Source organism: Neolamprologus brichardi, chromosome 7 (assembly GCF_056152115.1).
Source record: "Neolamprologus brichardi isolate AB-2024 chromosome 7, ASM5615211v1, whole genome shotgun sequence".
Classification (NCBI taxonomy): Eukaryota; Metazoa; Chordata; class Actinopteri; order Cichliformes; family Cichlidae; genus Neolamprologus; species Neolamprologus brichardi.
The window spans coordinates 48,109,917-48,136,104 of record NC_142110.1 but is presented as its reverse complement, the minus strand read 5'-3'; positions in this window follow the sequence as shown (position 1 = coordinate 48,136,104).

The following is a 26,188-nucleotide window of genomic DNA, read 5'->3' as shown; positions in this document are numbered from 1 at the left end:
AAGACCAAATTCAATTCAATTCAATTCAATTTTATTTATATAGCGCCAAATCACAACAAATGTCGCCTCAAGGCGCTTCATAGATACAGAGAAAAGCCCAACAATCATATGACCCCCTATGAGCAAGCACTTTGGCGACAGTGGGAAGGAAAAACTCCCTTTTAACAGGAAGAAACCTCCGGCAGAACCAGGCTCAGGGAGGGGCGGCCATCTGCTGCGACCGGTTGGGGTGTGAGAAGGAAGACAGGATAAAAGACATGCTGTGGAAGAGAGACAGAGATTAATAACAGATATGATTCAATACAGAGAGGTCTATTAACACATAGTGAGTGAGAAAGGTGACTGGAAAGGAAAAACTCAATGCATCATGGGAATCCCCCGGCAGCCTACATCTATTGCAGCATAACTAAGGGAGGATTCAGGGTCACCTGGTCCAGCCCTAACTATATGCTTTAGCAAAAAGGAAAGTTTTAAGCCTAATCTTAAAAGTAGAGATAGTGTCTGTCTCCCGAATCCATAATGAAGACAGATACCTTAAAAAAGTCACTTCCTCTCTGATTTACTAGTCTTTTGTTTGGATACTTGGCTTTGTACATGGTCTATGCTAAAAGTTCCCACTGGGGTCGTTTAAAGGGTGTGTCAAAAACTGCGCATGCACTATGAAGCAAGACTATCACCATGCCATCTGTAGTCTCTCCACAGGAACATAACTAGCACCATTTACTGCACATATGATTACTTGTTGGTTTTTTTTTTCTTTTACAAGCCATCTGCTCAGGAGAGGTGAGAAAGGAGTTGTGAAATAAAATTCTGTAGCATATTGATTCGGTGCTCCATTATTAACACATCACTTTATTTCAATTTTGTGATTTAAACCTATTAATTGTAGCACTATATGTTACCCATGAACATGTGGAAATAGTTTATAGTCAACACATTTAGTGACATTGCTGGAAAAAAAACTATATTAAATGACTTACAAAAGTAATATAAAAATGCAAAAGAGCAAAAGTGAACTTCTAGATGAGAAGCTACAGGTAACAGGTTGCAAATGTCCAGTCTTCTGCAAGGTGACCAAGTTTCACTTTTACTATGTCCTGGTGTATTTGGTTGACTTCTGCAGTCAGAAATAATTTTTCACTGTCTCCACAGTTTTTTGACTTATTGTGCATGTACAGTACTGTTACAGCCAGTAGCTAAAACTGTTAACATATCAACAAAAATGTTATAATAATGAGAACTTTACTGTGAAACACAATATGATGCATGAAAAAATAGCTTTTGTCCAGGAAGCTTGTTTCAGTAGAAGCTAAAACTGTCGAAAAGATGCCAGACTGGCACAGACAAAATATTAACAATCTGTGCATCAGGTGTACAGGAACCAGGATATCCTGATGAGAATTGGGTTACTGGAACACGAAAGCATAAGATAGGACAGATAGGAGAATAAATGAGTGGTTGCAACAGAATCCAGAAACTACATCTGGGATCTCTATCCAGAAGAGAGCAGTCCTAGGAACATCTAGAATATTGTGCACGACCCGTTATGGTGTTCCATCTATGCCCTCCATGCTAGCATCTTGCACTCTGCTGTTATGTGCTGGATTTTTTAGGAGGATCTTCACACAGCCTGTACCTGGGGTCTTGCCTGGTGTGGTAGACCTCAGCCTCTATGGGTCTTGTGCTTAGAGCTTGTTCCTGTGCTACCATGATTAGTGCCTCTGTGCTGTATTTCAGTCCAGCTTTGTCCGGCCACTAGTAGGATTTCTGGATGTCAGCCACTTCCTCTGTCTGCCATTGGTACATACTGTGTCCATGATAGTTCTTTCTCTTGTTCCTCTTTCTTGGGTTTCTGCTGCCTGAGGTATTCAATTAGCACACAGTTGGCCGTGGTCATCTTCCTGATGTATTTGCGGATGTTCATTGTCTCATCCTGGTCCTGACACTCACTAGTCCCCGGTCTTCTTCCTTGAGCTTAACTTACAGTCAAGCAATGGACTTGAGGTGAAACCCTCCAAGCATGGTCAGGAGCTTCCTCATCTTGATGTCAGTGGCTTCTATCTCCTCCTTAGGCCAGATTATTATCCCAGCAGGGTACCTGATCAGGCAGGGGCGTACATGTTGATAGCCCAGATCTTGTTCTTACCGTTCAGCTGAATTCTCAGGAGTTGACTGACCCTCTGCAGGTACTTGGTGGTTGCAGCTTTCCTAGTGGCCTCTTTGTAATTCCCATTTGCTTGTAGGATTCCCAGGTACTTGTAATTGTCCTCAGTGTCTGCAATGTTACCTTCTGGTAGTGCGATCACCTCAATTTTGAAAACCTTCCCTCTCTTTGTTACCATCCCTCTACATTTCTCCAATCCGAATGCTATTCCAATGTCCTTACTGTAGATCCTGGTGGTGTGGATCAGTAAATTGATGTCTCACATTGTTCCCCTGCCACTGAGAGTACACCTTGGACGTTTCTGTGGAGAACAGCTGGTTTATTCTCCTGCCTTCTATTTCTCTGGTATACCTGGTATAGTCGCTGACCAAGGCTGTGAGTCTTTGCTTGGCAGTTTCCAAGGCCTCCAGTATGGACAGCTTGCTGTACTTCTTAGGCACCTTCTTCATCGCACCTACTTTGCAGCTCCGATATTTGGCTAACTTCCCTCCGTGCTACCTTGATCTTGGCCTCTAGTCTCCTTCTCCATAGAGGGTACTGCTCCTTGTGGCTGTTCAACTTGTAGCCAAGTATCTCACTGATCACTGCTGCCGTAGTATAGATCAGTTGGTTAGTCTGGTTAATGGTAATCCTTTAAATCCTTCAGATTTAAAGTCTCATTAAAGTCATTTAAAGTCATTTACTGAAATTGCTCTACTACTGTGGGTGTAGTGTAGCAATGATGTCAGTATAAGTAGGAAATATTTATACTAAAGTCATTACCTTGTTTTTAATTGTCTTTTAGTTTGACATGGAGTATAATTTTATATGCCTTAAATGAGCCTACAAAGCAAGCTTTCTGTAATCAGATGGTACAATCCTGGTTCTATTTTGGGACCATGATAACACAAAAGCTAAAGAGAGTTACTGCAATTCAAAAAAGAGAGTACCAAAAAGAAAAGAAAAAAGAGGATTAAGTTGTGGCTGCCATATGAGCTTAGCACCTCACACTCCTGTCACAAAAACTTTTTTTTTTTTTGCTTGCTTTGCCATTCACTTGTGATTAGATGTGGTCTCAGAAGGCTGAAATGCAGACAAAATATTATGCCAAAATGTGCACTAAAGATCACGATGTGCCACTGATCTGCATAAATACAAACTCAGCTATACTACTTTGCTAGATCTCAAATAGGCTCATTTGGCGGTAGTTGAGCACTTTGGGCCAGAGATCAATGACTGACTTTGTAGCTGTCTCATTAGACTTGAAGTGTTGTGCCCTGGATGAAGAGAGGGGCTTAGCTATCAATTGATCAACACCTGACCGTGTTTGCTGTATTAGATGCTGAAGACGGTATGTGTTCTCTGCGATACGTAGTATTTAAATAAAACAGGTCAGTGACAAAATAATTTTCATTTTGATTACCTATACATCTGTAAGAAGAAGTAGGGGCCTTCTGAACATTCGAACCCTGGAGCACAGACACCTCCTTCTTACCTTCTTACACTTGTCAAAACTAAAACAGGCAACCCCAAAGCCCAAAGGCTCTAGTGACAGCAAATGAGGGGATTTGTTTTGTTCTAGTTTTTAACAACATACATAAGGCCAAATTTGTTATGCAGGGCAAATTACAGTCATATTGCAAGTTTTGTGAGTGAGCTTCTAACAGAGTACAAATTGCTGAACACAGATAAAGATAAAGGTAGTTTGTCTGACTAATGAGTGACAGACTCCACAACAAGAATATTGCTGGTCACATATTATCTACTGAAGATGTGGATTAAAAAAAAACAACTCACATGCTCCAGAAAAAGCATGTCAGTTCAGATTAAGTAAAGACAACTTAGTAGAAATCAAGATGATCTGATATAGGGGAAACGCCTTAAATAGGAACAGAAATTGATGGGGACAGGGGTCTTGGGTAAGCTGTTCTCTGGAGAATTCTGACAGTTATGGTGGAGTTCAAAATTTATTCAGTAAAGCACTGCTTTATTACAACCAAATGTGACAGTGATATACTTTTTTAATATGGATCTATCCCTGTATAGTAATGTGAGTAAAACCTAGAAATCCCAAACCACTGTAAACCACTCAGCTTCCTGGGAAAGGTAACTTTACTGTATGCACCATATCCATCCCTTGTATGTATTCTGTACAAAGGAGGTTAGCAGAAATTTGCATGGCTCAACTCTAAACATCTGGGGTGATGACAGATCAGAGCCAATGCTCTGGCACTGTTCTCAAAGCTCTGAGCAATCCACCTGTGCCAAGTATGCACTTATCTTTGTTCTGATAATAAATCTATCAGACATTCCAAATAAATTAATGCACATCAGGTGCAAAAATAGACATGCACCATTAAATAATGGCCCAATTTCAAGTATATTGCAAATTTTAAAAATGAGCGTTCTAACTGCAAAATGGGGTTTTTTTTCAGGAAAATTTCAAATACATACACAACACTGCCAGACAAAAAAATCCCCAACTGAGCAAATTAACAAAAAATAAATAAATGTTGCCAAGTCTGTCAGTCAAAATTGATGAAAAAACACAAACACAAAGCTGCTAATATCAGTGAAATTGTGTGTCTTTTGGAGCTATAAATGGTTCTGAATCGTCTGACGTGTCTGAAACTACGTGAGTTCAGGCGGTACACCGGTACACATGCACAGCTTTATTAGATAAGTACTAGCTGACTCTTACAATCACCAGTCAGATTTCAACAAGTCGGTAAGACGACCTTAATAATCTAACAAGCTTACACTCTCACTCCTCTGATCATTTATGCTGCCTCTACATATACTGCATTGGCTTTGCTGCTTACTCCTGCTTTAGTGTTGCTACCTCCCTCACCTCCAGTCCCACTGTTATATTACCATATACTTGAGAGATTGCATCTTTTCCTTGTGCATTATGTATAGTCCACATCTCAGTGATATGTACCCTCTGGGTTCTCCCCTGTATACTCCTTGTAGCTTTAATCCATTCCAACAGAATCTCATATCTGCTTGAAATCATTTATGGAGCACCATCATGCAGAGTCTTATATTTGAATATGGACATTAGTATGGACATTACAGTAGTTCAGAGAATTGAACTCTAACCTTAGAGCAGGAGATTAATCAGTATGTATTTGATGGTTTGCTGAGGTTTTTCTATGAAGTTGAGTTGTTCTTTACATGTCTGTGGGTGTCCAGATATGCTGTTTGTTTTCCACAGCCTAAAAGGAATTCCAGTGAATTAGTACATACTGTAGGTACGATCCCCAGTTAAAGGTGTGCTCTTCTGTAATTCAAATGGTATTCTGGTCCTCTTTGACCCAGAATAGAGAGATACATTTTCATTAGCATAAAGTCCAACACATCATGCCCTCATCTTTCAATGTTACTCTGACATTTACCACTTACCATAGCTGCAATGGGAAAGGGCACGGTTTAACTCCTGGCTTAAAAAAAAGTTTATAAATAACAGCATCGGCTACAGAGCTGATATCTGCACGTTACTCTATCTTTCAAACTGCCACATCTGCTGCACCAACTGATGAGTTAATGAGGGGCACACATGTCCTGTCCTATTTCCTGCAATCAGCTCACTCAGACATTTTGACAGGAGGCAATTATGGACAAAAAACACTGAGCAGGCTGCAAAATTGCTTAGACACACACACACAGATATATATATTTGGCAGGTCAAAACTGCATCAGGGATAAGGCTTGGTGCACCTGATTGGCACACACTTGTGAAGACTTTGGACCACTTAAACCCCAACCTCAGTCACTTCTACACACAGAGTGGCCACTATAGCCTTCAAATTATTGCTGACCATGAACAGATTTTCATGTGTTTTAAATACAAATGGTTAAAACCTACACAAAAACTAAAAACAAAACAAAACAGATGACTGTTGTGGTGATTTGGTGCTGTATAAATAAAATTTAATTGAATTGAACTAGACTTTGCAGTGAATATTTAAAACTATATCCCCTGATGTACAGAAAACAGGAAAATATGTGTGGTATATAGTGTGATATGTGAACTTCCACGGTGCTGAGATTACTTGCCAGGCATCCAACTTGTGTTGAGGTTGGAGTCATTAAAATTGTCTGCCTGTGCATCTCCATCTTACTGTGATTGAGTGATAAGGCAGTCACAAATGATGCAGGATGGTCATATATCAACCAAATACTTTAAACCCCTCCTCCACACCCCTGCATCCCCAAGGTGATATTGACTAGAAGCTTGATAGGAAAGGGCAGGGGGAAAATGTCTACACTTAGCATGCTAGCATCATGCTTCAAAATAGTCTCATATGTGCCACTTTTGTCTTTCTGGTTAGACTAAGACTATTAAAATGATATTTGGAGTGTGGCATGTTTTATTTTTTTCCTCACAGAAGTACCCATTACATGCACAAAGAAAATCATTTGGTATTGTGGCAATAATCAGATAGTGTTTATAATTACAATGTTTGTTAATAAATGCACAAGTCAGTTTTAAATAAAGGGCTTAAGAAGCCCCAGAGTAATTCACAGATGTCTTGCTTCTGACAAGAAGCTGATTTAAACATGTAAACTGTCTCCTAATCTGCCCTTCCACCTTAGGCAATCTGTCATGATTGACAGTGTGTCTTCAGTGGTAACAACACAAACATTCAATCTCACTGCTGAGGCCCCACAAGGCATTTAATTTCCTTCCAATGAGACAGCTAGGGAGTAAACCCTGTGATTACAGGTATAGCACTGGTTAAAGTTCAGCTTGGCAGGATACTGCTCTCTGGTGATTCAGCCACATTAAAATCCCGGACACTCAAGATGATTTGCATGCATTGTCAGCCCTTTTAAAACATCACACTAAGCACTTGAACAGCTTGCTTCTGCTGGGGCCAAGGGGCCTCACACCTCCCTGTTGCCAAAGATTTGCACACTCACAACCCTAAACATGCTGTTGGTGGTGGTGAGGTTACTTATCTGAGTAGAATGACTATGGTGGTAATTCATTCTGCTTTATCACATTAGATAGCTTCATTGGGCATCACTTAAAAGCTGCAATACTTTATATAACATGTCAGTTAAAGGCTCTACTCAATTAACCTTCAATAGATAGATAGATAGATAAAGAGAGAGTGAGAGACATAAAAATTTAATAATTGTTTATTAAGCAAACTTAGGGAGGATCAAAACATAGAGTAACTAATATATCATTGCTCATAGTAGGTTGTTCTTTTTGATAGACCTTACTCCTCCTCACTATGTTGCTCCCTTAAATGGTTATTTGAGAAGGATTCTCCATTTTTGTGGTAAACAAATGACTATAACGCTGTTACGTTCAAGCTTTATAAATGTTTATAATACTGTGACTTATCCCTAAGAGCTGGATGGACTTCTTTTTCTTCATCTTCTAGATGATATTTTGCATGGGATTATTTATACAGTAAAATTTTGAATACGATGTATAGCTGGGATGAATGTATTGATATCTGACAGAAATATTATCTGATTTGTCCCCAAAAAACAATTGCTGATAAAGCTGTATACGGCTGTATTTAATCATTTGTCTAAATGCCCTAAAACGTGCAAACAAAAGATGAAAAATGCTCTTTTTTTGTGTGCACAATTCAACTGTTTTGAAGGATTTCAGATATTTTGAAAATATGAACTGTCACCAAAAAGAAAAGAAAATTTACATAGCACTGCACAGAATAAAACATATAGACTATCATTACTAAAGCATCCAACAGTTTATTACAATAGTAAAACTGTGAATGACTGTCGCTTCTTTACCTGTTGCCGCTGATCATCAACCTCACAATAATGGTCAACACTTTTTTGAGGACCCCGTGAAGTTAAGTTTCAGGTTTAGTTTCACATACTGATGCATGTTTCCCCCCATATAAATATATATATATATATATTTTTTTTTTTAATTAATATTTTTTGTTCCTAAAGCAACATCAGCACAGGTTGTTATTCCCTCAGATTCAGGTGTTATTGTATTACACTGTATTGAATGACTATAAAAAAAATGTTTGTAGCTAAGGCTGAATTAAAGATCTAATGCCTACTTTTGCTTCACTGTTCAGTATGAATTTTAGTTGCAACCATGTTGTTAACAAAGTATAGCCATCATTATGTACCATATGAGGTTCATGACTTAATCCATGGCTGCTTGTAGATTCCAGTCTAGAAGTTCCAGTCTAGTGGGGCAAAAAAAAAAAACGTAAGAGTTAACTCACATCATTTTTTAATGGAAGAATAATTCAAAAAATATACATATATAGAAATTAACCATTTTTAAAAAAGGTGCCGCCACATTTGCTGCTGTACAATTATTTCATTTGTTTCTATTTAGAATATTTAGAACTGTTCACTTCTTTTTTTAAGTGAGCAAAGATAAAAATTCAGCAGGGGATGAAATAATTATTTTCCCCCACTGAAGCATACTACATCATCTGTCGATGATGTGGGCATGTTTGGCAGCCAGTGGAACCAGGTCACTAATGTTTATTGATGACGTGACTGCTAAAGGAGTAGAGGATGAATTCTGAAGTGTACAGGGGTATACGCTCTACTCAGATGCACCCAACCACTGCAAAACTGATTGGACAGCAATTCATGGTGCAAATAGATAATACCCCAGCAAGATATTCTTCAATGGCCAAGTAAATCACCTCATATCAAACCCAGCAGAGCACAATTTTCTTCAGTTTCTGAAGACCAAACTGAGGCAAGACCCACAAACAAGGAGCAACTACAGGTGGCTGTAGTAAAGGTTTGGTAGTGTATCACACAACATTTAGTGATATCCATGTGTTTCAGATAGTCATTGTCTGCAACGAATTTTCATTTAAGTATTAATAAAGCCTGCACAATCATGTTTTTATTGTTTCATTTAAAAACCACTGTGATTACATCCAGAGGTATAACTACAAAACAAGAGTCATTGTCCCAGAAAACAAAACAACAAGCCCCCCCCCCCCCCCCCCCCCCCCCCCACACACACACACACACACACACACACACACAAAACTCATGGGCCTAACTCTATAACAGGTTGTTTCTACAAGAAGGCCACAATAACTCAGCTTCAAGCACTCCCTTAATTGCAAGGGGTCACCACAGCAGATGAATCCACATATTTGATTTTTCATACTGACATCAGAATACTCATGCAACAAAAGCAATGTACATATCTTAAAACATGTGTGTCCCGGCACCTTTATACAATAACTCAAGTTTGATAATGAAAGCATGATGTGATCTCTTACCAAGTAGAACAAAAACTAAGTGTTAAATCAGAGCAAAAGAAATGGTAGCGGAAGGACAATCAAACCATCCTGGGCACAAATAAACAGACCCCTTTAAACTGACCTGTATGCTGGATAGTCTATCAGTTTTAAGTACTTTGTGGCTTGCTGCTTTCAGGGTCTGGTGACTCCCAGAGCGAGGAGCTAGGGTCAGTCTGCCTTTCATAACAGGCTCCTCTCATCCTCTTTAAAAGCAGCACTCTCCCACCGTGATGTACTGACAGTTTGGTAATGGAATGGAGAGTTCAGAGCTACGTCTCTTGAGAGGAATCTAATATTCTTGGTTCGGACGTGCAGAGTGGCAAGTTTGAAGATGCAGCATTCCAAATATGATGCCAAGAACAGATGACATCAGCTATTTAAATTTACACCTCAGAATATTTTGATATTTTTAGAGATCAGAGTGTTTGTACAGTTAAAAGGAACAAGACACAAAGAGTATAAAAGTACTTTATGCAGAAAATATTGACTTGTTTGAAAAAACTGGCCACACTTTAACGCAGCTGACACGTTGGAGTAGCAATAATACCGCATACCATGCTTCGTTTGTTTTTTACCTTTTAGTCTTTAAAAAAAGACTTCCCCTACTTTGTACTATCTATCTGAATATGGAACCTTTATGTTTTGTTGTATTCACCAGACCTTTGTTTCTCTGGACATTGTTTTAAAATGATTCATTTTTGGCTTTTGAGTGTGCTTTAGTTACAACCGTAACATTTTTCCAACACTAGAACATATTGTTGTCTGTGTGTTTTGTGAATAAGAGGTAAGAGGGTGATTATTCCTTTTTTAGATCTGGGTATCAGAGACAATACATCAAATTGACATTCAGTCTTTTTACAACAGCAGAAAGGCATGTTAGTTTACTTGATTGTTTTGTGATTTTAGGGATAACTAGGAAAGGCATTATGTGGATGTGGGGTTTTTTGTTTTTGTTTTTCTGCTTTTCTGTTCTCTGACAAAACAGGTTGTGATGAGAGGAAATATGAACACTGGTAACCATGGTAAGGAATAATTTACCCTTCTCCACTTTAACCGCAAGACTTTTGTTATATGTGGTTAACTGCTGGTTTTTCTCTTTTGAATGTTTTTAATCTCATGCTGTAAAATTCTTTTTGTGTATAAAACACTTCTGCATTCTTAGAAATTTTATGAGATAAGCCTCTTCTCAAACAAAAATAGATCTTGGACTTCTGCGAATGCCACATCTGTTCTAGGCTTAAGGGAGCAGAGTAATCAGTTCAGTTGTACTGGTTGCTTGGCAACTGAGGTCATGCTTGGACATTTTCATAGGTTACATATCTGTTCAGAATGATGTCCCTGAGCAGTGCACTAGCTAAGCTACTTCACCAGTTAAATCTGTCTATCCTTGTGCACACATCAACACAAAGCATTTCAGTATTACTATCTCCCTATAGAGAATCAGGAGCTGCAACTGGAACAGGTACGTGAGTCGCATGGCAGGCTCGTATTTTACCTTCAGGCACTGGCTGTCAACATTTCGACTACAGAATTACAAATGACAGAGCAGTTCCTAGACTCACAACCATCACATTCTGCACTCCTGAAGACAGCAGTCATGACATTATTAAATACTATGTTTTTGAATTCATGTGTTGAAATGTTCTGTTGAACATTTATTTTCTTACTAACTACTGAAAACAGAAATAGATATATTGAAATATACTGAGAAATAATTTTCAATCTTTTTTACCTTTGGATGCTATTTTTTTTCCACACAGCTAATTTAATTTCATATTAAATTTACTAATATTTAAATATATCAAGCTGATAAAACAGGTGTTGACTTCTCAGTGTCTACAGACATGGATTAGCTAACTAAAAAGGTAATTCATAGCTCTATTTCTAAATAGAGAAAATAATGGGAGATACAACATACATTTTTGTGAGTGTACACAGAAGGATAAGTTAAAAGTGATAACGTAAAGTCTAACCCTTTATCACCCAACTATTATACTTTTGTAACAGTTACATTCATTTAGCCAAGAGAAAAGTGTTACTTATGAAATGGTGAATTTTCACATCGGTCTGTCATGGTGAAAATGTTCCAGAGAATGCCATTTAAAAGTACATCTAAGACAGGCCCTGGGTAATCATGCAATAATGTAAGTTATATAAAAGGTTTATTACTTCCAGTCAAAATGTCTTTTCTTTTTCTTTTCTTAACTCCACTCATTATAAATGTTTTTAGCACGTGTGACTGTAGTAAAATTAATGAATGCTACTCTTAAATCCTGATAACACAGAAATTAAGCATACTTAATAAGAACTGTGTATGTCCATGAAGTTTACGTATTATTGGAAAACATAGATAGATAGATCTCTTTTTAATCACATCCAGACCTGTATAGGAGACCGACTTGGAATGATTTTCCTCAAGGCTCTTGCTGTTTATTTGAGATCGATAGACACATTTGGTTGGCTTTGTTAAAGGAGTAAAACACGATGACCCGGCTTTGCCCACCAGCCTGTCCACCCAAAAACTTCCATTAGATTCCCCCCTGACCCTAGCCACCCTGTGCAAGACACAGCACCACCTGACAGATTCCATTTACTCTGAACACATTGAGTTGGTGTAAGTGGTGATGGAACAGAGCAATGGGCAAAGGAAAAAATAAATAAATAAAAAAAACTAAGAATTAAGAATAAAAACATTGTCTAATGTATTTAGTTAGTTACGTATGTTATGATTATTATTATTTTTATTACACGGTCCACCGTGTCCATTTCATGCTTTGCCTCTCCAAAGTGTGAAATGGACACAGATGTAGAAGTTGCATTACTGCATACAGAAGTTGCAGTACCAGCAGGGGGAGATAATATATTTAAAAGCAGGAAGTTGCTAGTCAGCAAGAAAGATATAAAGTACATTCCAGGGTCCTTAATCAACAGAAATGATTAAGCTAGGCGGCTAATATGTATTTATATGTAAACGTGTTAATAATGTCTGTTTAAACGCTTTCCGATGATTATTTTCATATTGACTTGGAAAAAAAAAATGTCTCCCTGTGCTGGTACTGCAGCTTCTTGCAACTTCTGGATGCACAGATGTGTCTATTGCATTTTTGACTGTGATATTGGACCATCTAGGTAGCCTAGTGGTCGCCAAAATTTGTATCCAGAACTTTTTTTCCAGTTATAACAAAATACAAAATAAAACTTTCAAGGCTGAAAAACACAAAAAAGCCAGATCTATTTGACAGCAACGCTAAGTATCACAATCTGAATCCAAATGATCTCTCCTTTTTAATATAATATCATGTGATATACGACAATTTCAACAGAAAAAAATAAGTTCTGGACTCTGTAAGCTTCGCGTTTAACTGTTTTTTACACACTGTAAATAATAAAGAAAGGGCTCTTTTTGTCCTTGTTTTTGGATCCACAAATCAGAACTCCGTTAGAGTAAAGTCCTTGGTCCCATTGCCTCATATATATGCAAAGCGTGTTGCCAAACTTCAAAATACACATATCCACATAGAAGGCTCAATGAGGGTTCTTAAGTGATTCATATTGCATGCATCTGTTGCAAAATAACCTTCTAATTTACTATTTTATTACCCATGTCATTCATGGGTATGCTTTATTCATATTGGTATTCTCTGGCCTGGAAGTTGAAAAAAAGCTTATCTCAGGTCCCGCCCACTGCACATGGTTATTTCGACCACAGTCACTTGAAGTTGCCAAATGTCATTTGCTTTTTTTTTTTATCATCTTTCTAGAGATACAAAGCGTTAGAAAACCTCTGTGCTCTCAATTGGTATTCCAGACATTTATTTATATTGCCCACTGTTTTCTAAAGCTCACATCCAGCATTTAAGGCGTTACACACATTGTCCAAATTTATATACTAGAATTGTTTTTATGCCTATCCCTGGATAAATACTCAGCTCCATCAGAGCTGTTGGTATTATGTTTATTCAGATAAAGTTCTGAATTATTAATTAAAATTTCAACATTTTAATTACATTATGGGATATGGTATTGCGGATGTGAATCAGTCAAGATAAATCACTCATTTAAAAAGTGAACTCATCCCTTTCCTGCTGATACTTCAAGAAGTATTTCTTTACAATACACCAGAACTAAAAATTACATGTTTTTTATGCTGGAATAACAATAGCATATGCTGAAAATATAATGTGAATATAATTTTTATTGTATTTTTTGTAATTAATTACAAAGTCAGATGCTGCTTGTATTTTGCATATAATTTTATAACAAGATGGCATTGTGAAGACAACTGAGTGATGTCATTGTGTCTTCTGTTATTTAGTAACACAAATAAGTAATGCTATAGCTTCACCTCAGAATATCAATTAATGAAGTTTGTTAGATCTGAAAAAATCAGTAGAAATATTAAACTACTAGCAAGCATAGAACGAACCTGACAAACAACGAAACAATCAACCAAAAAAACACAGGAGGCAATTTCAGGAGTATAAACCCCATGTCAAAGCTTTAACGACAGCTCCATTAAGGTGCAGTTCAGGCAAACAGCAAATCAGCCTTTTGGCATTTTGACTAGTGACTGGCCCACTATGGTATTATAGGAAAAGCCATAAAGCCTTTATAATAAACTTAAACCAACACCATCCTCCCTATTCTGGTATTCTAAACAATACTTAGCAAAAATATAAAACAACCTAATTTATAATTACATATACCTAACTAATAGGGTTGCCAACTCCCAGCAAAAAAAGAAAAGAAAAAAATAGGGAACCATTCCCGGACCCTCTGCCTCAAGATGCTTAATTGACAAAACCGATTTTAATTTAATGCACGTATAAAACAAATGCACAGAAATCTATTATTTTTCTCCAGTAATTAAATAGATTCAACATCTTTCTTTAACAGAATTGCAGACTGCACAGATGGTAGTGATGTGTCATTCGCGAACGAAATGGCTCTTAGAGCTGACTCTTTGAAGTGAACGATGCGAGCCGTGAGGTTTTTTTTTCTTTCTCTCACCCTCTCCCTTTTTTCCGCTAAACTCCGCACGTGCGGCCTGTACTTTGCGCTGGGAAGAGGGGGGAGGGGCGTTAGTTACACCCGCAGTAGCACAGGAACAGAGCCAGAGAGAAAGAGAGTGAGGGACAACAACGTCACATTAGAAAGGTATAGTAATCATCCACTATTTTCAGTTGCAGATGATAAAGGATTTAGAAATCATGCAGGCCCATATGACAGAGAATGTGCATCTTCTTTTTGTTTTAATATTTTAATTTATATTTAATTGTGTTGTGGTTTGCAGTGTTTTGTGTTGTTTCACGTTAAATTTGTTTAAAAAGAAAAAGCTGAAAATTTAAATAGTTAAAAGTTTAAAATGTAAATAGTTGTTTTTTGTATTATATGATTTATTTATTACATTTTATGTGGAGTGAATAAATAAAGTATATTTATGGTGGCCCTTAGAGACAAAGCACGTACAAACTCCAAAACACGTACGAACTCTAAAACACATACAAACTCCTAAGCATGTACAAACCCTGAAGCACGTAAAAACTCCAAAGCACATAAAAACTCCAAAACGCGTAAAAACTCAGACGCACTTACAAACCCCAAAGCATGTACAAACTCCAAAACACGTACAAACCCTGAAGCACGTACAAACTCCAAAATACGTAAAAACTCAGAATCACGTACAAAAGACAACAGAAGTGCTCCAGAATGCTAGGCGCAGTGTTGAGCTTTTGTTACCTAGTGGCTACACAAGCCAGGAAGTATCAACAACCGGATTTGGTGTGTGGTAATAACAGGTAAATGAACTTTTTTTTTAAAAATTATTTGAATAAATATGAGTGCTTGTCTATAAATACACAAACAGTAATTTAAGTGATCTGGGTAGCTCTGTTTTGGAAGTTCAGTTAATGCTAGAAATGTGTTTTGGAGTTTGTACGTATTTTGTCTCTAGGGGCCATATATAAACATATATAAATAAAACCACTTTTTTTACATTAGTAATTCCTTTTCTGCATAATTTTATATTATTGTTAATGATAAATTAATTAAAGCAACAAAACAACCTGAAGAGCCGGTTCGGAGCCGAAAGAGCCGGCTCTTTTTAGTGAGCCGAGCCGAGCCGAGCCGAAAGAGCCGGATCTCTAAAAAGAGCCGGAAATCCCATCACTAACAGATGGTACCTTCTCAAAGGAAAGAATACTATAAATTCCTAGGGTATATACTAGACTTGATATTTACTGAATACAATAATGGATTTCTATACATTTTACATCAGATGAAAACTTTGGTTGTAAGATTCAGATAATTATTTATTAAAAGCTAGACATTTTAAATAAGAATAAGAAAGAAAAGTATTTCTTTGTGCCCCCCTTTCCCTGTTAACCCTTTAAAGCCGGTCGGAGCGGACTGTTTTGCTAATTATTTTTAAATCCCGGTGTCGCTACCCGATCCGTACCGGAAACCCGATCGGTACCCCGCATGCGCAAATCTTACGTCACTTCCTCTCTTTGCCAACATTGCGACTGTCGCTACCCGATCCGTACCGGAAGTAGACACCTTTCGCGCATGCGGGGTACCGATCGGGTTTCCGGTACGGATCGGGTAGTGACACCCGGTAGCAGTGCAACCACTTAAGCTAGCGCAATAATCTTTTTTTGCATATGAAACCGGAGGAGTTGTACTTACATCTTATGCCATCAGCTTGTCCTAGGTCACAGTTTCCTTCCACATATAGCTTTGCAAAAATTGCATAAAAAGCACTTGCAGCAACAAAAACATAATATTCCAGAAACACGCTTTGCCGATCCGATCAGCTGTTCATAACACTTCCTATGTCCATCAGCGTGAACTATCGCATGTCCGCCATGACTTGCCTGAAACCGGAAAAAAACTACATTTCATTTTGCGGAAATGTAGTTTTTTACCATCGGGGCCTTATGAGCCTACACTTGTGTTTTTAAAAGTTATGTTTGACTTTATGACTTTCTGTGTCGTTTCTGGGATGCTTAGGACTCATATTGCACTGCTTATAGTTTATTTTACTTTGCTGCAAGTGCTTTTTATGCAGTTTTTGCAAAGCCATATGTGGAAGGAAATTGTGACCGAGGACAAGTGGATGGCATAAGATGTAAGTACAACTACAAATTATTGCACTAGCTCACGTGGTTGCAGTGCTACCGGGATTTAAATGTAGTTGCCCAAAACGGAGCGTGCCCGCTCTGACCGGTTTTAAAGGGTTAACCTTCATTAAGAAATTAAGTAGTTTTATTAATAAAAATAACAATCTGTCAATGTCAACAAATGATATATGATATTTCTATAAAGCTGTAATATTTCACCTCTCTTGTAGCTCAATCTGCCTTCCAGTGTGAAGGATGACAGAGAAGATTGGGTTGAGAGTGATTTTGACAAAACAGACAATCATTCCAACAGTTACAAACACCACAGTAGAGACCTTGGACGCCACGAACAATACTTGTCCTTGGTGTGCCAGCACTTAACCCTTTAAGACCTACCATAGAACCAAGTCCGCCAGAGCTTATATTATATTTTTACATGCTGTGGAGCCATTTTTGGGAGCATTTCAAGTTGCTATACATCAATACAACCATTATAGCCCAGATTTTAATAATATGTCTGCATTAAGTGCATAGTAATTACATAAATTGCAAAAAAGTGCAATAAACTACAAAAAAATTAAAATTGTTTTTGGTTTTTTAACATATATTTCTAGTTAGAGAAATTTAAGAGGCTTATCCCTCAAAACTGTAAATACAAAAAAGTTGCACAAAATAGTTTCCCACCACAGGAAATTTATTTTAAGTGTCTTCATAGTTTTATTTTTGAAATACACCAATTTTTATATACTGCAGGAAAAACGAAAATAAATATTATAATGCAAATTTGCAAAAAAGCAGCATATGCATCAAAATAAACTATTTCCAGCAGTGCAATATGAGTCCTAAGCATCCCAGAAACGACACAGAAAGTCACAAACTCAAAGATAACTTTTAAAAACATCAGTATAAGTTCGTGAGGCTATATGGTAAAAAAAACTACATTTCCGCGAAAATGAGGTCACTTCCGGTTTCGGGCAGGTCATGGCGGACATGCAAAAGTTTGCGCTGACGTCTATTCCAACGTAGGAAGTGTTATGAACAGCTGATCGGATCGGCAAAGCGTGTTTCTGGAATATTATGTTTTTGTTGCTGCAAGCGCTTTTTATACAGTTTTTGCAAAGCTATATGTGGAAGGAAACTGTGACCTAGGACAAGCTGATGGCATAAGATGTAAGTACAACTTCTCCGGTTTCATATGCAAAAAAAAATATTGCGCTAGCTTACGTGGTTGCAGAGCTACCAGGATTTAAAAATAGTTACGCAAAACAGAGCGTGCCCGCTCCGACCGGTTTTAAAGGGTTAATAGTTGCCCCACTGAATGGCTAGATGTGCCATCAGCTGCCAGTGGGAGTGGAAAAGGGGAGTCAAGCACAATAGGCAAATAAAATTGAATTTCTAGGCTGACCCAACTCCTGGTGCATTCTCTACTTTTAGAAAATGTGTGGCATCTGAAATATAATTGAAAAGAACCAATATGAATATGACATATAATGATTCTCAAGATCTTACTTCTAACATGCACCACCAGAGTCACCCAATCATTACACCTCTGGGGCTGGTACATCAGTCTAACCCGTCATTCTCATTCACATCACCTCTGGGGTTTTAAAAGTCTCAATTCATAGGCTCTTGGAAGCAGTAAGTAGACCAAAATGGATACTGTGCTTATATTCACATATATTTTCCAAAATATTAATGAATTCTCATGAACTTATAATTAATAATTAATCCATGAAAACTACATGGGAGCGCCATTTGATGAAAGTTGCCATGTTCCCCCAACATATTTAAATAAAAGAATGAAAGACATCTTTGTTCCGATGAAACTGCAATTTAAGTATGTGGCTAGAGGCCACCCACACAATTAATAGACCAAAGGCGGAGTAGAAAAGAACTTGCAGCTGTTCGTGTATCATGCAAAGTGTTGCCGTTGTTACTCAAGAAAAGGGGCGCGAAGGCGGCAGCAAGAAAGGAGGTGGGGTCTGTGTGTAGTGAACTGCAGCTGGTGTAACACAGGACATTTTAAAGAGTGTTTCTGCAATTGCGACGTTGAGCTACTCAGACTTCGCCCGTATTATCTGCCGAGAGAGTTTGCCAGCATGATTGCTATCACTGTCTACATCCCTCTGTCCAGCAAGGCCAGTGTAGCGTGTGACATCATCAGCTTGGTGACCACGCATCTCCAAACAAAATATCCAGATGCCTTCATCTTCATCACAGGGGACTTTAACCAGGTAACTCTGGTTAGACATACCTGTTCACACCAGCATACAGGCCTGTGGCTCAGCGGAAGTCAGTGAGTGTAAAAACTGTGAGGAGGTGGTCTCAGGAGGCCATAGAGCCCCTTGTAGGACTTTGGAAGCCACTGATTGGAATGCCGGCAGCACGGTGGCACGGTGGTTAGCACTGTTGCCGCACAGCAAGAAGGTCCTGAGTTCAATTCCACCATCAGGCCGGGGTCTTTCTGTGTGGAGTTTGCATGTTCTCCCCGTGTTTGCGTGGGTTCCCCGGGTACTCCGGCTTCCTCCCACCGTCCAAAGACATGCAGCTTGTGGGGATAGGTTAATTGGAAAATCCAAATTGCCACTAGGTGTGAATGTGCGAGTGAATGTGAGTGCGAATGGTTGTCTGTCCCTGTGTGTTGGCCCTGCGACAGACTGGCGACCTGTCCAGGGTGTACCCCGCCTCTCGCCCTATGACAGCTGGGATAGGCTCCAGCGCCCCCCGCGACCCTGAAAAGGATAAGCGGAAGCGAATGGATGGATGATTGGAATGCCCTTTATGAACCACATGGCAGTGACATTGATGGTTTAACAGACTGTGTATCGGAGTATATAATGTTCTGCACTGATGACTCTATCCCCACCAAAGAGGTGCACTGCTACCCAAATAACAAACCTAGGGTTACGAGCAACTTGAAGGCCCTACGCAGTGAAAAATAGAGGGCCTTTAGGTTGGGGGACCGCCCAGGACTTAAGCCGGTGCAAAAGGAGTTAAAAAACAGACTTGTGGAGAGTAAAGAGATCTGTAGAAAAAAGGTTTAAGGAGAGATTACAAGGACACAGGGCCAGGGACGTGTGAAGAGGGCTGAAAGATATCACCGGCTTCCAGAAGAAAGGTGCGGGTGAAACTGTGGGGGATGTGCAGAGGGCAAACAAGTTAAACCAGTTTTTCTGTAGGTTTAACTTCATCTCCCCCTCCTCAAACAACAGCACCGCAGCTGCCCACCTGTGACCACCTCACTGATCTATGCTCCCGTGACACTTCCATACTCACCTCTAGCCCCCACCAGCCCCTGCACTCCACACCAGCCAAGCCCATTACCAGCATCCACCTGGAGGCAACGCATTACATACAGCCCCAGAGATCATCTCAGCCCACATCAGGAGCAGGACCCGACGGCATCAGACCCAGAGTGTTGAAGGCCTGTGCTAGCCAGCTGTGTGGAGTACTTCATCGCCTATACAACCTGAGTCTGTTCTTGTGAGCACTGTCTTCTTTGCTGTGGCGTACTATGGGGGCATCAAAGCAAAGGATGCAAACAGACTGAACAAACTCATCGGGAAGGCTAAGTCTGTTGTTGGCATGAAGCGCAGCACCCTGGAGGATGTGATCAGTGACAGAATGCTGGCAAGACTGTTGGCAATCATGGACAATGACTCCCACCCATAACACACTGGACAATCTGAAGAGCAGTTTCAGCAACAGGTTCCTTCAACCTTGCTGTCTGAGGGAACATTACAGGAGGTTGTTCCTTCCCGCTGCTATCAGACTTTTTAATTCATCCACTTGGGTTAGGTCCACACATGTGGAACAGAACAGAATTAATCACACCTCAGTGCACCCTGTCACTTTTGTACACCATGACATACCTTTGCACACATACCCGTGCTTTTATATTTATATGTATATTTATATTTATACCTATATCTCTATATTTATCTATCAATATCTCTGTTTTTACACTCATTTTAGAAGAGTTCTTGGTGTTTGTTGTATATTTGCTGCTATGACAACTCAGTTTCCCTCTGGGATTAAAAAAGTCTCTCTGATTTTGATTGTGTTGCAGAGCTCAAACTACTGGTTAAAGATTGAAACTATGCAAATACTGATGATATGGTCAAATACTGTATTGTATTCACCAGTAACCCACCGAAACTAAGAGCAAAGCTACTTAGCCATGGAGCAGAGCTAATGCTAGAGAAGGCAATTGACAAGGCTTGCTCTCACGAGCAAGCTCACGTACAGCTAAACACCATGGCTGGGGAGAGCCATGTAGTACATGCAGTACAGCGCAAGACCAGAAAGAGAAGTACTAACAAACAGACCAGCAGACTCATTGAAGGCACCAAAACATTCAGCAAAAGCTGTGGTGCATGACAAAATGACAAAAAGCTCAACATCCCACAATCCACATAAAACTGTTCACAGAGGTGACCATAGATGAAAAAATGAACAAAGATTTTGACTCAGAGCTATTTGTTTACAGACCAGAAGACAATCTGAGGACACTGCTTATTTAGAGACACAACTGGGACCAAGCATCATAACACTAATGTTTAAATTGAACACTGCAGCCTAAACAATCTCTTGACTTTAACACGTTGTTTGCCAACACAACACCACTGAAAGACAAGCACAAGCTATATGGAGTATTGGCTAAAAGTAAGAGACTACTGCAACTTGAACGGTAGATTAAAAGACAGATCAACCACACGGAAAGTCCACATTGTGGATTGTAGCGGCCCACCCATTTTTGACTACAAAGCATACACAGCCCTCAGGCTAATTAAAGAAATGTATGCAATTATTGCCACCAGCAAGGAAGAGTGCTCCACACATCCAGTAGATATACTGAACAAATATTCAGATATTTTCAAAGGCATTGGGGAATTTCAAGGCGAGTGCAGCTTCACCCACCCAATGGATCATTCCACTGGTAATATATGAAAAGCCAAGAACACGCAAGCTCCACATATGTTTGGATCCACAGCCCTTGATCAAAGCGATAATGAGACCACCCTAACCCTCCTCACAGTCGACCATGGAACATCCAAGCTGGTCAGAGCAAAATATTTCAGCATACTAGATGCAAAATCTGGCTATTGGGCCATCAATTTCAGTGAAAAGTTGCACTACTCACAGCTAGCAATGCCATGTTTGGCAGATACCATTTCCTCAGACTCCCCTTTAAAATTTAGTTTGCCCAGGACTAATTCCAGAGGAGGTATAGATGGGACATACAGTGCTGTGAAAAAGTGTTTGCCCCCTTCCTGATTTCCTCTTTTTTTGTATCTATGTCACACTTCAATGTTTCAGATCATCAAACAAATTTAAATATTAGACAAAGATAACATTCTTAGCAGCAACAACTACTTCAAGCATTTTGAATAACTAGCAGTGAGTCTTTTACAACACTCTTTGAACCTAAATTGCTGTAATTCAGCCACATTGGAGGGTTTTTAAGCACGAACCGCCTCTTTAAGCCATGGCATCTCAATCAGATTCAAGAATCAAGCTAGGACTTTGATTAGACCACTCCACTCCACTTCATTTTGTTTTTTGTTTTTGTAAGGCATTCAGAGGCAGACTTGCTGGTGTTTTGGATCATTGTCCTGCTGTCAGGATGTTTTGGTAGACAGCAGAATTCATGGTTCCATTTACCACAGCAAGTCTTCCAGGTCCTGAGGCAGCAAGACAGCCCCAGACCATCACATTATTACCACTATATTTTACTGCTGGTACAGTGATTTGAAATGCTGTGTTACTTTTGCACCAGACATAATAGGACACACACCTTTCAAAAAGTTCAACTTTTGTATTTTCCCAAAGCTTTGGGGATCATGAAGATGTTTTCTGAGATACACTGTTGTGTTCCTTTTGCTCAGCAGTGTTTTTCGTCTTGGAACTATGCCATGCCGGCCATTTTTGCCCAGTCTCTTTCTTATGGTGGAGTTATGAACATTGACCATAACTGCGACAAGTGAGGCCTGCAGGCCTGAAATCAGTGTGCAACTTTGAGTTGCAACATTGAGCCAATAAGCAGGATCGATATGCAAGTAGATTAAGAATTCAGAGGAATCGAACTACTGTGAACTGGTTCACTACAACAGCTGGTTCTTGATTTCCTATCCCGGCACATAGCTGTGGAATCTCACCACAATCCGCTGGAGACCCTACTCTGTAAACCACTAGCACTGACACCATCACAGCTATAGTGTATATCACTTTCACTTCACATATGCCACCATAACCCAGGATGAGCAGCTATATGGCCTCACGCATGCCATTTGGTCAGGCTGGTCAGAGACAAGGAAAAAATTTTGCCAATTTGTTACCAAACATTGCAATAAGATCACAGAGGCCAGTGGAAACTTCCTAAAAGGTGAGAAAATAATTACTCCCCACAAGCTCAGAAAAGACATGCTGCACTGCATACACGCTGGACATTTTGGTACCGAGAAGAATAAACACCAGACTAGAGCCATAATATTTTGGCATGGTTTGAGCCGACAAATAGCGGAAATGATAATGAAGTGTGACATATGCCAAACACACCACAACTCTAACCAGAAAGAACCCTTACTCTTGCAGGCAGTTCCAGAGAACCCATGGCAGACTGTAGCAACAGATTTATTTCACTGGAAGTCAGAGAATAATAATAATAATAATAATGGATTGCATTTATATAGCGCTTTTCAGGACCCCTCAAAGCGCTTTACAATATACCACTATTCATTCACTCTCACATTCATACACTGGTGAACTACATTGTCATATGTGACTATCTCACCAGGTACTTTTAAAATCAATGGCTGTGTTCAATTTCAACGGCCCAAGCTACAGCTCTGAAGATTTCCAGCGGTTTGCAGATTCATGGGGTTTTCAGCACATCACCACAAGTCCTCACTACTCCCAGAGTAATTGTATAAAAGGCCCCAAAGTTCATAGAATAGTTTTATTGGTGTTTAAAGTTTATATAAGCTCATTTAATATTCAGTCTTCTGTCAGTTTGGGCTAGCCCACCTTCTAGTGACATCATCCAGTTAGTAAGGTGGGCAGTTTAATGTCGGATGAACAGTGTTGGTCTGGAGGGGGTGCACTGATTCCTGGGGAATGTTATGTGTGCGTAAATGACAAGTAAGTATTGACCTGTGTTGTATTTTGCCTTTGTTTGTGTTGGTACTGTAATGTGTTTACCATTTGGGAGCTAATGTAGTCTATAGGTGGAGCGGTAAGCCACGCATGCAACGCGTGAGTTCACCCTAATTTCATATGCTAATTTATGTTGATAGCTTACCCCGGTTTAGCTTTGTTGACACAGGTATGGTCGCTCATATGTCCATAACGTCATTCCTGTGTTATCAGAATCAGAATACTTTATTAATCCCGAAGGAAATTAGGGTTACAGCAGGCAGCACGCTAATGGCGCATGCGCACTTACAAAGGAACCTTCTGACCAACTTTACACAAACATCACATTGGGGAGACATGTCAGAAAGGTAGGCTGGTAGGAAAAAACAGTTTGATAACAGAAAAAACACCTCAGCACAAAAAGCACATGACTATCAATACACCATAGAAACACAAGACAAGCAACAGGGGAGGGTAAAGGGTAAGAGAGAGCCAGTGTAGACAGCGCATCCGGTCCTGCAGCATGTCTGCGCTGGTCCAGTTGACTGCCATCTTCCCCGGTAGGGCACAAGCATCGAAGGCGTTTGGAAAGGGAGGGGGGATCAGTGTGTGCATATCAGTGTATGTGTGTGTGTGTGTGTCCAGAGTTCAGCTGAGACAGTGTCCTTCGCCCCGCCAGGCTAAGTAAACAGTCTTCCAGCCAACCCAGGTGGCCTTGCATGGAATGGGGGGAACAGTCTAAACACAGTCGTTATCAGGGTGTTTTGTTCAGCTTCAGCCTTGAGGCCGCAGCTGGCGCCGAAGGGGTCTCTGCATGAAGTGATGATGGTTTTTACTTTAGTGCGAACAACTCATATGAATTTCAAAGCTGTTCTAACAGTCCAACACTGGTCTCTCAATCTCCCGTTGGAGAGCCGTGAGCTTTCTATGATGTTATCCAAACTTACGTTCCATGATGTTGTCATTCTTTTTGCTCAAAGAGCAGGTTCTGAGAACTCACGACCGCAGTACACTTCCCTAAGATGTGATCGAATTTGCGCTCAAAGGTGTTATTCGAGCTAGCCCCTCCAGATGTAATCCAGTTTTTCACTGAAAGGTCTTGTTCTGAGTATTCACGGCAGCTGTGCGTTCTCCAAGATCTTCTCCGTGCTGCACTCAATGAGCCCATTTTAGAGAAACTCACGCCTCGTCCCATCATTTCAATCCCAGCGGGCAGCCTTGTGGAGGCTTGAACAGCCGGTTCCGCTTCCTTAATTCTTCGATAAGCCAGGGCCAAGCCAGCTCCAATCAGCAAGAACCCTGTTATCATGGTTCCGAATAGGTAGATATCTTCAGCAGTCAGGCTCCCCCGAGCCCAGACTTCTCGTTGAGAAGGGGTGTCAATTGCATTCAGAGACCAGTTGATCAAATCCATAATTCTTCTTTTAGGTTTTAGAGAACAGACTGTGAGAGAATGTTCCAGGGAAAAGTAAGTAAAAACACAAGACAAGACAAGGACATAAGAAGCTAAGCAGGGAAGATAAGGGCAGGAGAGGAGAAAAGTGCGACCGCCTTCGCTGAGAGCCAAAAGAGAGTTATCAGACCTTCTCTGTATGTTGTATGTGATGCTTGTGATTGTTTACTTTAAGGTAGCGGAGTTTGTAGCGAACAATTAGGTACGAGGGTTAATAAAATAGCGATCGTAGTTTGACCAGAAGGATCGCGTTCCCGCTTGCCCTTCACAATAAGAGAATTACAGCTGATTATAATGGGGAAGCTTTTATTTTGTACAACCGCCGGAAGTAGTTCCTATGTCCCCATGGCAACTTAACCTCGCACTAATGCTGTTTAGTTGCATAGTGTGAGCAGTTTGAAGTGTACTATATTTTTCTCCATCCATCCATTCGCTTCCACTTATCCTTTTCAGGGTCGCGAGGGGCGCTGGAGCCTATCCCAGCTGTCATAGGGCGAGAGGCGGGGTACACCCTGGACAGGTCGCCAGTCTGTCGCAGGGCCAACACACAGGGACAGACAACCATTCGCACTCACATTCATTCGCACATTCACACCTAGTGGCAATTTGGATTATCCAATTAACCTATCCCCACTATATTTTTCTGATCTTTATATTTGATTATGTTAACTATATTGTATTATGTCTGTATTTGAGTGTTTTACTTGTCTATTCTCTTTAATTATCGTTATTTCCATTGTTTATTTCCTTTGTTGAAAACCACACACACACTCACACCTATGTACAGCCGCTGTGTTTACAGCTCCAGAGATTGAGGGTGACAATAAAGTGCCTCAAACGGAACCTCAAGCTCCCTTATTCTTTCATACTCTGGGACAATTTGGCCTTAAGGGGTGTTCTGGCCGACACACCGGGGTGACCGTAGTGCTCAAAGACTGAATCAGTGCCACAGCCGTGCCTATCTTTGATATCTCCACTACAGTAATGGCTTAGCTGAAAACATGGTTCACACTGCAAAGCAGATCCTTACAAAAGCTAGGAAGACAACAAAGAC